Here is a 13,997-nt window from a genome sequence, read left to right on the forward strand (position 1 = left end):
AAGAGGCATTTGGGCTGAGATTTGAAGGACGAGTAGGAGTTTGCCAAAGGGTCAAAGGACAGGAGGGTATTTGAGGAAGGAACTGTAGGTACAAAGGCACAGAGAGGGCCGGGGGGTATTCCGAGAACTCCACGCCAACACAGCTGCACATAAAGTGAAAAGCAGGCAAGAGGGAGAAGAGAGACGTGGAGCGAGCTGACTGTGGGAAACAGAGCATGGGGTTGGGAGCAGGAGAGGAAGCAAGGACACCAGTTAGGATACCTTGAAGCAATCTAAGCAAGAGATGATAGTGGCTTTGGCTAAGAGGGGAGCTGCAGAAGTACTTAGCAGCAGCAAGTTTTAGGATAGACTTTGGAGGAGAAGTAGACATAACTTGGTGATAAATAAAAGTTAGAGATAAAGGGAAATGAGAGGGCTTCCCTGGTGGCGCAGTGGTTGAGAGTCTGCCTGCCGATGCAGGGGACACGGGTTCGTGCCCCGGTCCGGGAAGATCCCACATGCTGTGGAGCAGCTGGGCCCGTGAGCCATGGCCGCTGAGCCTGCGCGTCCGGAGCCTGTGCTCCACAACGGGAGAGGCCACAACAGTGAGAGGCCCGCGTACTGCAAAAAAAAAAAAAAAAAAAAAAAAAGAAGGGAAATTAGAAGCCAAAATCGACTCAAGTTTCTGGTACGAATAATGAAGACTGGAGCACCGCCAAATCCAGGAAACAAGATCAAAAGTTCCGTTTTAGACTTAGTTAAGTTAGACATGTCTGAGCTCAGCAGCAGAAACTGGATATATAAATCTGGAATCATCAGCATAGAAAGAGTCTGCGAGGCCGTTGGCGTGGCTGAGATCACCTGGTCCTCAGGAGGTGCAGGGATGCCTGGTTCAAGCTGACCAAAAACAGATCCCAATATAGGCAGCAGATCTTCCTTAGCACTTTGTGGACAGCTAGATTCCCCTTATCTATTTTTTTTTCTTGGTCAGGAGTGAATCTCTGCTTTCTAGTATGGCCTTTAGACTCCTACAAGCAAGGCCCCTGCCCCAATCCCACGACTCAGGGGATCCCTGCTTTGGAGTGCCTTCCTCAAAGTTTGCTGTCTCCTCTGGTGCCTGGGACTGGCTGGGGCCAGGAGTGCTGCCCCTTTGGGTCACCCTAAATCTGTATCAGGATCTCTGTGTGCCACAGTCCCTATTTTCTCCCTTCAGAAGAAAGCACAGGATTTTTCTAAAATGAATCCTGGAGTATAGAAGATCTTTCTAGATACGTCACAAAACTCATAACCCATAAAAGAAAAGATCAAAATTTCAACAATGTAAAATAGAAATTCTGTATTGCAAAAACCACCGTAAGCAGGCTTCCCTGGTGGCACAGTTGTTACGAGTCTGCCTGCCAATGCAGGGAGCAAGGTTCGAGCCCTGGTCTGGAAGGATCCTACATGCCGCAGAGCAACTAAGCCCGTGAGCTGCAACTGCTGAACCTGTGCTCTAGAGCCCGTGAGCCACAACTACTGAGCCCACGAGCCACAATTACTGAGCCCACTTGCCTAGAGCCCGTGCTCCGCAACAAGAAAAGCCACCACAATGAGAAGCCCCCACACCGCAACAAAGAGTAGCCCCTGCTCGCCGCAACTAAAGAAAGCCCACGCGCGGCAACAAAGACTCAACACAGCCAAAAATACATAATAAATTTTTTTTAAAAAAGAATATACACATGGTCCTAAATATAAAAAGATGCTCAACTTTACTCATAAAAATAAAAGGTGCAAATTAAAACAACTCAGAAATATTTTTTATCCGATCAGATTAGCAAAGATAATGCTTTGTTATGGTGAAATTGTTAAGAGATGGGCACTCCCAAATATTTGTTTTTATATTCAAAGATCATCTCTGGAAAGATACCAAAGAAATTAGTAATAATGTTTGCCTCTGGGAAGGGGAACATGGTAGGGGGAAGATTTTTTTTTTAATTCTGTATCCTTTTGTTCCTTTTGAATTTTGAACCATGTGAATGTGTTACCTTTATAAAAAATTAATAAATTTTTAATTAATAGAAAATATAAATAAATATGGTTGTCTGAGTCCAAATCTATATTTGGAAATTTTTTTGGAGGATGCCGCCCCCGTTGCTTGGTCTATCCAAATCCTATACACCCCATAGGGCCCAGTTCAGGTACTGCTTTTCCTGAAGCCTTTTTTTTTTTTTTTTTTTTCCCGCCACGCAGCACGTGGGATCTTAGTTCCCCAAGCAGGTGTCAAACCCACATCCCCTGCACTGGAAGTGCAGAGTCTTAACCACTGGACCGCCAGGGAAGTCCCCCCACAAAGCCTTTCTTGATCACTTAGCCCATACTGACCTCTCCCTCCCCTGAACACAGTGACCTTTTCTTTACAGTCTGGGCCAGGTAAGTACAAGTAGTTAAAGAACACCAAAGTAAAAATAGAAAGCTTGAATTCTTATCTAAGCTCAAGCCCTTAAGTCATTCAAAAATTCAGACCATTCTCTGAGCTTGTGTGGGCCAGACACTGTGCAGGGGGGTGAGTGCAGAGAGGGAATACCAAGATAAGTTTAATTAGACCTGGCGCTGAAGAGTTCCACATTGTGCTCTCCAAGAGCCCTGTTCCCTCCTTCCTCGGCCCACAGCCAAACTAGGTTCCCCAGGCTTTCTTTTCCCACTTCCTGCCAAAGGAATGTGGGCAGTGACGGTGGGTACTATTTCCAAACTTGGTGCATAAAACTGCTTCCAAGCCTGGATCCTCTGCATTACCCTCTCCCCCACCCCCACCTGCCGCCTCCCCCTGCCCCATCTGATGTCTGGATTTCCACATCTACAGGAACTTCAGGAGTCATGAGTTGAATATGATAGAACCTCTATCTCCCTGGGTCCCCCTCATTTCTCTTTCACCACAGATCCACGCTGGACAGTGACAACTTATATCAGGTTAAGTCACTGATATTTTAGGATGTTACTTATAGCAGCTAGTGTTACTTATCCTGATATACAAGTATGGAAATAGAGTCCTAATAGTCCTATAAACACAAAATTGTCCTGCAACATTACTATGCTTCCCGAATCAAATGGCTTCTGAGCTATCCACAGCACTATTTTTTTGTTTGTTTTTGTTTTTTGCGGTAGGCAGGCCTCTCACTGTTGTGGCCTCTCCCATTGCGGAGCGCAGGCTAAGCGGCCACAGCCCAGGGGCCCAGGCGCTCCGCGGCATGTGGGATATTCCCAGACCGGGGCACGAACCCATGTCCCCTGCATCGGCAGGCAGACTCTCAACCACTGCGCCACCAGGGAAGCCCCACAGCACTATTTTTAACTTTCCTCAAATCATCAACTTCCCATCCACACGCCCTTCATTTACATCTTCATACTAAGGTGATACAAATCTGCCTGTCCAGGGAGAGACAGCCAAAGCCCCATCCTTAAGCTAAGGAATCGGATCACTTCCTTAGTCATTTCTTACACTTCCTGCTGTCTTCTTACCCAGGCAAGGAGTAGAGAAAAGACCTTTCAATTATTTGTTGTAAAGTTACTCATTATGTTATTGGTAGGCATTGCAGTGTCACACACGTTTCCCACCTTTGCAATAATGTCCCGTCCCTAAGGCACACTATCTGAGAGGTTTACACGGCACCCGAAAACTACTGTTTCCTAAATTGGAAGAAATCTGAACATCTCATAGCTTGTGTGACTGGCAAGATTTTCACAGTGGAATGCTGACAGAGAGAGGCAGTGCAATGGAATCACTGAGAGTACAGCCAGGCTCTGGACAACCTGGAAGCAAGTCCCAAGCCTAATTCCACCACTCACTGGCTGCATGACTTTATTCAAGTCATTTAATCTCTGTAAGTCTCCGTTTCCTATGAACTGAGGATAATTATAGTACCTGTCTCAGGGTCATGTGATAATTTGATTAAATTTTCTGGTCCTTCCAGGCTTCCTCTCCCCATTCTTAGCTGCTAAGATACTAGAGCCCAGCTCTAGAATCAGAATTTGTAAGCCCCTCCAGACTTTGTAGAGTAAATCTCTGACTGCAGCAAATAAAAATTAGAACTCCACCATTTGCATCCAAAGAAACGGTGAGAGGGACAAATTAGATTTCAACAGAAAGAATACCACAGGCCCGGCAAGTTCTGGAAGGTCACCTGCCCTGTCCACACTGCACAGCTGCCCAGCTCTGGGAAAGCAGCCAGCTCTTCAGTGAGGTGGGGACTACAGGCTTTTGGCCACAGAGACTCCCAAGTATCTTTGTGTGATTCATGTTTTAAAGCGTCTGCTTTAACACAGGAAAGTTAAAGCAGGAAGCCTGCTTTTTTTTTTGGGGGGGGGGGGCGGGGGTACGCGGGCCTCTCATTGTTGTGGTCTCTCCCGTTGCGGAGCACAGGCTCCGGACGCGCAGGCTCAGCGGCCATGGCTCACGGGCCCAGCCGCTCCGCGGCATGTGGGATCTTCCTGGACCAGGGCACGAACCCGTGTCCCCTGCATCAGCAGGCGGACTCTCAACCACTGCGCCACCAGGGAAGCCCCAGGAAGCCTGCTTTTGGCTGGAGTTCTGCAGCAGGTAAAAAGCAAAAGAAAGTCCATTATTGGCTACTGGTAGCTTCTCAGTGTCAAAAGGAGGAATAGATAAGAGATTTTTTTTTTTTTTTTTAAAGAGAGAAATAAAAAGGAAAAAAACTTGCAGAAAATAATATGCTACCTTCTTGGCTTAGATTCAAGAAAGATAAGAAAGGTAAGGGAAATACCAAGAGGTAAAGTCCTGAGCCAGGCAGGCAGAAGACCCTGTTATGGGATGTATCCTTACATTAGGCAGTGGACTTTCTTATATTTTTAGGTGATAGAGGCTGAAATTAGCTGCCTTGCTCAAGAGGAAGTGCAAGGCAAAACGCAACTGTGTTGCACGTTGGTTTTGTCAGAGTTGCATGGTCTAAGGGGAAATAGCATAAAACCAGGAAGGTCATCCTAAAGGAGAATAAGACAGAGGACTGAGTGTCAAATAAGATCTAGAGTTTGGGGCTCTGTTTGAAGCTGGGAGCAGAACCATGATTTTGGCTATCAACCCACGTTACTTTGTAGTTTTTTGTTGTTTTTTTTTTTGCGGTACGCGGGCCTCTCACTGTTGTGGCCTCTCCCGTTGCGGAGCACAGGCTCTGGACGCGCAGGCTCAGCAGCCGTGGCTCACGGGCCCAGCCGCTCCGCAGCATGTGGGATCTTCCTGGACCGGGGCACGAACCCGTGTCCCCTGCATCGGCAGGTGGACTCTCAACCACTGTGCCACCAGGGAAGCCCCTGCAACCCTCTCCCCAGATTTGCCTATAAAAACTTCCCTGAAACCCATCAGGGAGTTTGGGCCTTTTGAGCACGAACGGCTCGTTCTCCCTGCATGGCCCTTGCAATGAACCTCTCTCTGCTCCAAACTCCAACGTTTCAGTTCATTTGGCCTCACTCTTCGTTGGGAACACGAACTTGGGTTCGGCAACCGGAAGAGCGGGAGAGTGTGGCTGAGACTGCTGTTGTTCTGCAGTAGCCACTCTCCCATATTCTGTGGTGCTTGAATCTATGAATGGGATGAAACAGAGAACACTAAAAGAAGTATTGGCCTTTGGTAGAAAGAGGAACACTTCCTCTATTCAGAACTGAGCTCAACACCTTGTGTGATCTTAGGCAAGTTCCTTAACCTTTCTGCACCCGAGTTTCATCATCTGTCAAATAGTGTAAGAGTAGATACACACACAATACAGTGCTATATAAATGTTCGCTGTGGCTGTTAGGACACAACAGAAGGGAAAGGGAGAGGATAGCTATAGATGTGAGTAGACTTTTAATTTGTTATAGCAAAAACAAGGATGTTTCTTTGTGGTGGCTCCTAAATTATCTGTGAAATAGAAGACAAAATCCTTAAATGCAACTTATGGTGTGGGAGCAGATGAATCAGAGATACAAAAAGATTTACAAAGTCTACAAACAATAAATGGAGAGGGGGCTTCCCTGCTGGCGCAGTGGTTGAGAGTCCGCCTGCCGATGCAGGGGACACGGGTTCGTGCCCCGGTCCGGGAAGATCCCACATGTCGCGGAGCGGCTGGGCCCGTGAGTCATGGCCGCTGAGCCTGCGCGTACGGAGCCTGTGCTCCGCAACGGGAGAGGCCACAGTAGTGAGAGGCCCGCGTACCGCAAAAATAAATAAATAAATAAATAAATGGAGAGGGTGTGGAGAAAAGGGAGCCCTCCTACACTGTTGGTGGGAATGTAAGTTGGTGCAGCCACTATGGAAAAAAGTATGGAGGTTCCTTAAAAAACTAAAAATAGAGTTACTGTATGATCCAGCAATCCCACTCCTGGGCATATATCTAGAGAAAACTCTAATTTGAAAAGATACAATCACCCCCATGTTCATAGCAGCACTGTTTATGATAGCCAAGACATGGAAACAACCTAAATGTCCATCAACAGATGAACAGATAAAGAAGATGTGGTACATATATACAATGGAATACTACTCAGCCATAAAAAAGAATGAAATAGTAACAGCATGGATGAACCTAGAGATTATCATACTAAGTGAAGTAAGCCAGACAGAAGAGGACAAATATCATATGATATCACTTATATGTAGAATCTAAAATATGATTCAAATGGACTTATTTACAAGAAAGAGACAGACTCACAGACATAGAAACCAAACTTATGGTTACCAAAGGGGAAAGGCTGCAGGGGTGGGCGGAAGGGGGGGATGAATTAAGACTTTGGGATTAGCAAATACAAACTACTGTATATAAAATAGATAAACAATAAGGTCTTACTATATAGCACAGGGAACTATATTCAATATCTTGTAATAACCAATAATGAAAAAGTCTATATATATATATGTATATATAACTGAATCACTTTGCTGTACACCAGAATCTAACACAACATTGTAAATCAACTGTAATTCAATTTTTTAAAAAGGATTTACAAAGTTATGGGACAAGCTGTAGAGAAAATTAGGGCAAGCGGACTAGAGGAAAGTAGAAAACTGCCAAGCAGCACTGATGGGCCATGTGAAGCTGTGGATTACGAATTTATCATCGTATCAATCTTCTCCCCTACAGACTTTTCTATAACAATTTCAGCCCCTAGGATTCAGTAGTAGAAAAGCCAGATGAAAAGGACAGCGGGAAGAGGAGCTAGGGAGCTGCAGGTGTCTGTGGAGAATCATTATAATGTTGGAGTATAGAATATGATCTAGAAAGAACGTGAAGCCAGGAGGGGTGGATAAAAGAGGGAAAAAAAATAATGACAGATTGAAGGTATTAGTAAAGCCAGAGAGCTATTGCAGTGGTGAGGAGCGGTGAGCGCATCCAGGCTCACCACTCAGTCGCACATGTCCGCACAACTATATATATCGGTTTTCTAATTAAATTCCTGATTTCTGGCTGAAAAGTGCCACCATGGCTTAACTTATATGGATAGTAGAGATGCTAATAAATGTAAATGATCCATAGGTTGTGGACCGGATTCCACCCCCCCCACCCCCCACGCCCCCCACCTCCCCCCACCCCGCTCAGCCCCACCCCAGTACAGGATGGTCCCTCTGGCATTTCACTCCACCCATGGTGTCAAAGACATGATCATCTGCTTCAGTGGAGCTCAAAATATCCTGAGTCACTGAAAGTGGGGTGTCCACATGGGGCAGTATGGTTGGGGTGCAGCACTGTCTCAGGACACCCACAGGTAACCTTCATCATTAGTAACGTGCACGCATAGTGGATGGGGAACCTCCTCCCGATGATGACTGGGAGATCGTCAGCCAACACTGGTGACATGGGGTGGTCGTGTGACTGTTGACAGGCCGTCCACAGGGCATGGCTTCTGCGCAGCTTCCTGATTCTGGCTGGTGGAGGTGGTACGGGCTCAGGCATCTTGGTGCTGACCCTGGAATAAGAGTCACTCCCGGTCCAGACTCCCAGCCTACCTTATCACTACCGTCTCCTTGCTATCAGAAGTCCCCATGATCCTTACCTAGTTTCTCCGGGGCAAGGATGTGGGATTTGAATTACCTGCCTATCCCTGTTCTGTTCCCTATCTATTGTAATGGCATAAACTCCATGCCTTGATCCCCTTCCTTTTTATTCCCCAAAGCTTGTTTGAAAATAAACACTACACCCAGTTATACACACACACACACACACACACACACACACACACACACACACTACTACTCTAAACATTAGCCCTTTGCTTCTATTTGCATTCCTCCTACTAGCGTAATCCTAAATTTCCTTGAGGTAATATGTATTTCCCACTGTCTAGAGCCCTGGGCAGCAAATATTTCCTGTAAAGGGCCAGATAGGAAACACTTTAGGTTCCAGGGTCATAGAACCTCTGTTGCAACTACTCAGCTCTGCCATACTGGTGTAAAAGCAGCCGTAGACAATCATAAACTAGGGAGGGTGTCTGTGTTCCAATAAAACTTTATTTATAGGCATTGAAATTTGAATTTCCTGTAACTTTTATATGTCACAATGTATTATTCTTCTTTTGATTTTCCTTAACTTTTTTTTTGTTGTTGTTGCATTGGGTCTTCGTTGCTGCGCATGGGTTTTCTCTATTGCAGCGAGCAGGGGCTACTCTTCGTTGCAGTGCGCAGGCTTACTGCGGTGGCTTCTCTTGTTGTGGAGCACAGGCTCCGGGCGCATGGGCTTCAGTAGTTGCAGTACATGGGCTCAGTAGTTGCAGTGCGTGGGCTCAGTGGTTGTGGCTCGCAAGCTGTAGAGAGCAGGCTCAGTAGTTGCGGCACATGGGCTTAGTTGCTCCGCGGCATGTGGGATCTTCCCAGACCAGGGAGCGAACCCATGCCCCCTGCATTGGCAGGCAGATTCTTAACCACGGCGCTACCAGGGAAGTCCCCTCTTTAACTATTGAAAAGTGTAAAAACCATTCTTAGCTTATAGACTGTCCCAGAAAAACAACAATGGGCCAGATTTGGCCCATGGACAGTAGTTTGCCCACCCTCTGTCTAGAGGAAGAATATGCAGAAAGGAAACACACACACACACACACACACACACATACACACACGCACACGCACACACACATAAAGAAAAATATTCCAGGATATCTCATGATTATTTATAGTGGAATACTAAACTGCTTTTAAATTTTAGAGTAGAAGGTGCTTATTACAGCATTCTTCAAGTTTTCATAGAGGGGAAGTACTTCTGTTACATTTGTGAGCAGATAAGGTAGGGGGTCTCCAGGGAAAGAAAACCAGGAATGGCTTTCATGACATAAGAGAAGCCATTTTTTACCTAAACTTTGTGGTCTAAACCTGGCCACAATGCTAGCCCTTGAACAGGTCTCAGTAATGAAGGATCTTAAAGGAACAAAAGAATGCAGAAATAAACTGTTATCAGGCAAGAGAAGTAGCAATAGCAAAGATAACAAATTAGCTGTAAAGGCTCCCAGTTCTGTTTCAAAGACTACCCTAAAGCACTGTCTCGAGCTGTTTTGCAGAATTTAAACCTTCCTCAGGTGCTCAACCACGAGACCAACTGGAACCTAAGGGATGAAATGTTGACCTTTTGTGACCTTCATGACTTCTCTCAACTAAAGCTTGGACTCTTCAGTCACCCAAGCCCCTTCATGGATATGCATGTGCCCTTAACTTGAAACTTCCCTGATTTTGCTGTTCGTGGAGACACTGCTTTGGGAAAGATCCCTAGTCTTTCCCAAAGATCCCTGGTTCTCCTAACTTGCTGCAGGTAATAAATCCTTCCTTCTCCCAATCTTTGCCTTGGTTGTGTCTTTTAGCTCGACACCCACCAAGAGGTGAACCCAGTTTTTGGGTAACACGTTCTCCACAAGAGAACTCTATTGAAAGAATACTTCAGGTCTCTTTCTCCTCTCACCAAACTCGTGACTCAGTTGGTGAAATGAGGCAAGTGGCTGCTAAACCACAGCCCAGTCTTCTGGCTTTTGCTCTCACGTGGGACTTGCAGGCCCACACGGAACACACTCTTTCTCCACTCTCATTCTCCTCCTTCTGGAGCAGCAGAGTATACACATCCCAGGCAGTGCACCGATCAATCCACTGAGATGCGAGAATAAAATATGAGACTATTAGAAGAGGTATCTATTTTTATTTATTTCCTTCTCTTAAATTTATATTTTAATAATTTTTAAAGAAAAATAATGCAACAGTAAATTTATATGAAGTGATTTGTAAATGAATGAATATATGAGAACGTGTACTCAAAAATCATTAAAAAAATTTTTTTTCAAAAATCATTTATTCATAGGAATTTGCCTGTAAAAAAGTGTGTTGCTCTCTCCCAATAGATGGGCTATGGGCCAGGCTGTGATCCTCGATGCTCCTCGCTGAGTAAAGAACTGCTCTATAGCCCCAGTTCTCCCCACAGATTGTCCCAAAGGCTGAATCTTGCTGCAGGGTGGCTTCAGGAGAAGATTCATAGGAGGTCTCATGCTGGCCTCCAGCCTCAGCGTCCTCCTCCAGCACAGCACCAGGTTAAAGCAGAGGGTGCCCCTCCATCCCCATCTGCCTCTGGCCATTCTCCCTCCACTCAGAATCCAGTGAGGACCCCTGTGATTAACTGGCTCCCTGGAACCACCCCAAAGTTAGCGCTCTATATGTTGACATGAAAAGATACTTTGCTAAGTGAAAGAAACAATGTACCTTTTTTCCTTTGTGTGTTTTGTATTGTTGCCCATAAGTACATATGCAACGGAATATTGAATGAACTGAACTCAGTGAAGTACAATCATGTCTCAGCTTTCTTTCCTACCACTGCCTTCACACAGGCTGCACTGAATTCCCTTTCACACCACCCTTCCCATGATGTCTCAAGCAGATCTCATAGATTTCTGGTCACTTTCAGATGGAAAGAGTCTCACATTGGTAATTAAAACTAAACTCAGGATTTCCCTGGTGGTCCAGTGGTTAAGACTCCATGCTTCCTCTGCAGGGGACACAGGTTCCATCCCTGGTCAGGGAACTAAGATCCCACAGGTCGCGCAGTGAGGCCAAAATAATAAATTAAATAAAATAAATAAAATAAAACTAAACTCACTTCGAGGTAGTGAAATGATTCTGTTCTGCCTAAATCAAAATTCAAGACATTTCCAATTCAGGATTTCCCCCATTAACCTTGCACTTCCAGCTTAGGCCAGTTCTGTGGCCTGGGGACATGTAGTGATGAAAGAAGATGTGAATAGCTCTTTCATTCTCCATCCACCTCCTTCACCTCCCACAGCTGGCTCCGCCAGAGTCCCCAGAGCATGTTTGTACATGAGTTTACTTGAAAGACATAGCTGGAAAGAAGGCAGCAGACTCTGTGTCACATTTCAGCTCTTCCAAGAACTCTCTCACCACACTTTGCCCTGGTAACGTCACTGAGATTGCACTGGGTATATGTTTCTGCAACTCTCCCAAGACTTTCTCCCCAAGAAAGTTACCAGGTTCCCAATCACTCTGAGTGGTTTTCTTGGAACACCACGCCCCTCCCCCCATCTGACACACACACACACAAACATACTTAGAAAACCATAGCACTTGCCCCTTATGCTTTAACTTTCATAGAATTTCAGACTTATTTTATATAGACTGAAGGTGGATGTTAGGGTGAAGGTCAAAGGATCTATTCAGCCAACTTTTAAGTAATCCTTTGGGTATGTGTATTGCCTAAGGCTACAGCTTTTGTCAAAATATTTAGATATCAGAAGTCTCACTTGGGCTTCCCTGGTTGCGCAGTGGTTGAGAATCTGTCTGCCAATGCAGGGGACACAGGTTCAAGCCCTGGTCCGGGAAGACCCCACATGCTGCAGAGCAACTAAGCCTGTGCACCACAACTACTGAGCCCATGTGCCACAACTACTGAGCCCACACGCCTAGAGCCTGTGCTCCGCAACAAGAGAAGCCACCGCAATGAAAAGCCCGCCCACCACAACAAAGAGTAGCCCCCACTCACCACAACCAGAGAAAAGCCCGGGGGCAGCAACGAAGACGCAACGCAGCCCAAAAAATAAATAAATAAATAATAATAAAAATAAATAAATAAAATTAAATAATAAAATCAATTTATTAAAAAAACGAGTCCCATTCAACATTCTGTTACACAGATGTACACACACACACACGTTATGGCAGGAACATTCTACAAACACACAGAGAAGTAGTCATGTTTCTCTCCAGAGAAAGGCTCAGGAGTTTGGGGTAGGAAGAAGGCATCCTCTACCTAAAGTATACCCATTAAAGTACTTAAAAACAATTTTTAACATGTGTGTATATTACTTTTTCAATTTTAAGAAAACTGGCCGTTAAAAACATTGAAATCCTCCCTGTTCATTCTCCCATCTCCAACATGGTCTCTGAAACACCTTACCGGGGTATGGTGCCTACCCAGGTGTAACAGAAAAGTGTGGGGGGTCTTACACAAAGCCAAGCAATGGTCTTGTCAAAGCAACTTCTCAGACAAGTTGATTTAATCAAGGGTTAAAGTTTTATTCTAAGCTCTCCCTCAAGGGATCTAGGCTTCCAAGAAACCCAGTTGAAAAAAACTTTTTCTTTGGAGGAAAAAGGAGTATGTAGATAAAATTATTAGATAAGATGCAAGAAAAATACGTTTGGTTAAAGATCATTAGGCTCATGACAAGACTAATGGGCAACTGAGAGGGTCAAATTCTAACTTTCTAAAAGGGACTGTTAACCAGATCAAACAACAAAGTTCTTTGCCATTTAGTCTATCCAAGTGGTTCAACTTCACCATCAAGGCAATAGCATGAGAGTTCATCTTTTCTCAGGTTTTGGATCATTTTTTTTCCATATCCATATCTGGATTCCCAGTCTTTTTTTTTTTTCAGTTTTATTGAGATATATTTGACATATATCTCTGTGTCAGTTTAAGGTGTACAGCATAATGACTTGACTTACATATATTGTGAAATGATTACCACAATAAGTTAACATCCCTCATCTCATGTAGATGCCAAAAAAGAAGAAGAATAAAATGCATCTTTCCCCCTTGCAATGAGAACTCTTAGCAACTACTCTCTTAACTACTTCCAAATATACCATATAGCAGGGTTAACTACAGTCATCCTGTTGTACATGACATCCCCAGTACTTGTTTATCTTATGATTGGAAGTCTGTACCTTTTGACCCGGATTTCCAGGCACACTTGTCAATAAGGTTGGTTGTTTCTCCTTAAATTCTTTGTCCTTCTGCTATCTCTGTACTGTCAACATTCTCCTCCAGACCCCCGCCTCAGCCTCACTCCTTTCTCAGAAACAAACACACAGGGAGCGCCATTCCAGGAAATGGGGACAGAGCGGTGACACGGAAGCTGCGCCCTCGCAGACACCCGGTAATTGGGTAACTGTCTCAGGCTGGGTGCCTGACGTGCGTGTTGTGTGGAGACGCACCCTGTGAGTGCCCTGCCCGAGTGGCTGAGCTGAGACCTCAGCCGCTAGGACCTGTTAGATGAGGGAGAAGGCAGTACAGACCAAGGCCTGTGCGGCCTCAAACTCCTACCCGCTGGAGGCCACAGGGACTTTGAAATCCCTTCACTTTCTGTCTTCTTCTCCCCCTACACAAGGCTGAAGTACAGCACCTTCAGCCTCAGGGAAGCAGTATCTCTTTTCTTGTCCCGGTCCAACACCTACACATGTGCTCCATCTGCCTATCTCCCAAGCCGGAAACCCTGCTGTCTTTAACTCGAGTATTCACTTTTTTCACTTATTTACCTATGGATCTGATGTGGCTGCTTGGAAGGTATCAGGAGTTCCCTCCCCACAGTATCCAGTTGGTTCTTTTGAGGCCGCTTTCAAACATCTCTTCTATCTGTATGCCCAGCAGAAAGCCCCTCTTCAATGCCACTTTTCAAAATTCATCATCTCTAACTTGACTTATCACCATTCTTCACCAGCTGATCTTCTGGCCCTTCCTCACTGCAACTCCATAGCTTATGGGGACAAACCCCTGATTAAAGGATCCTTTAGTGACTCA

Source organism: Delphinus delphis, chromosome 8 (assembly GCF_949987515.2).
Source record: "Delphinus delphis chromosome 8, mDelDel1.2, whole genome shotgun sequence".
NCBI lineage: Eukaryota > Metazoa > Chordata > Mammalia > Artiodactyla > Delphinidae > Delphinus > Delphinus delphis.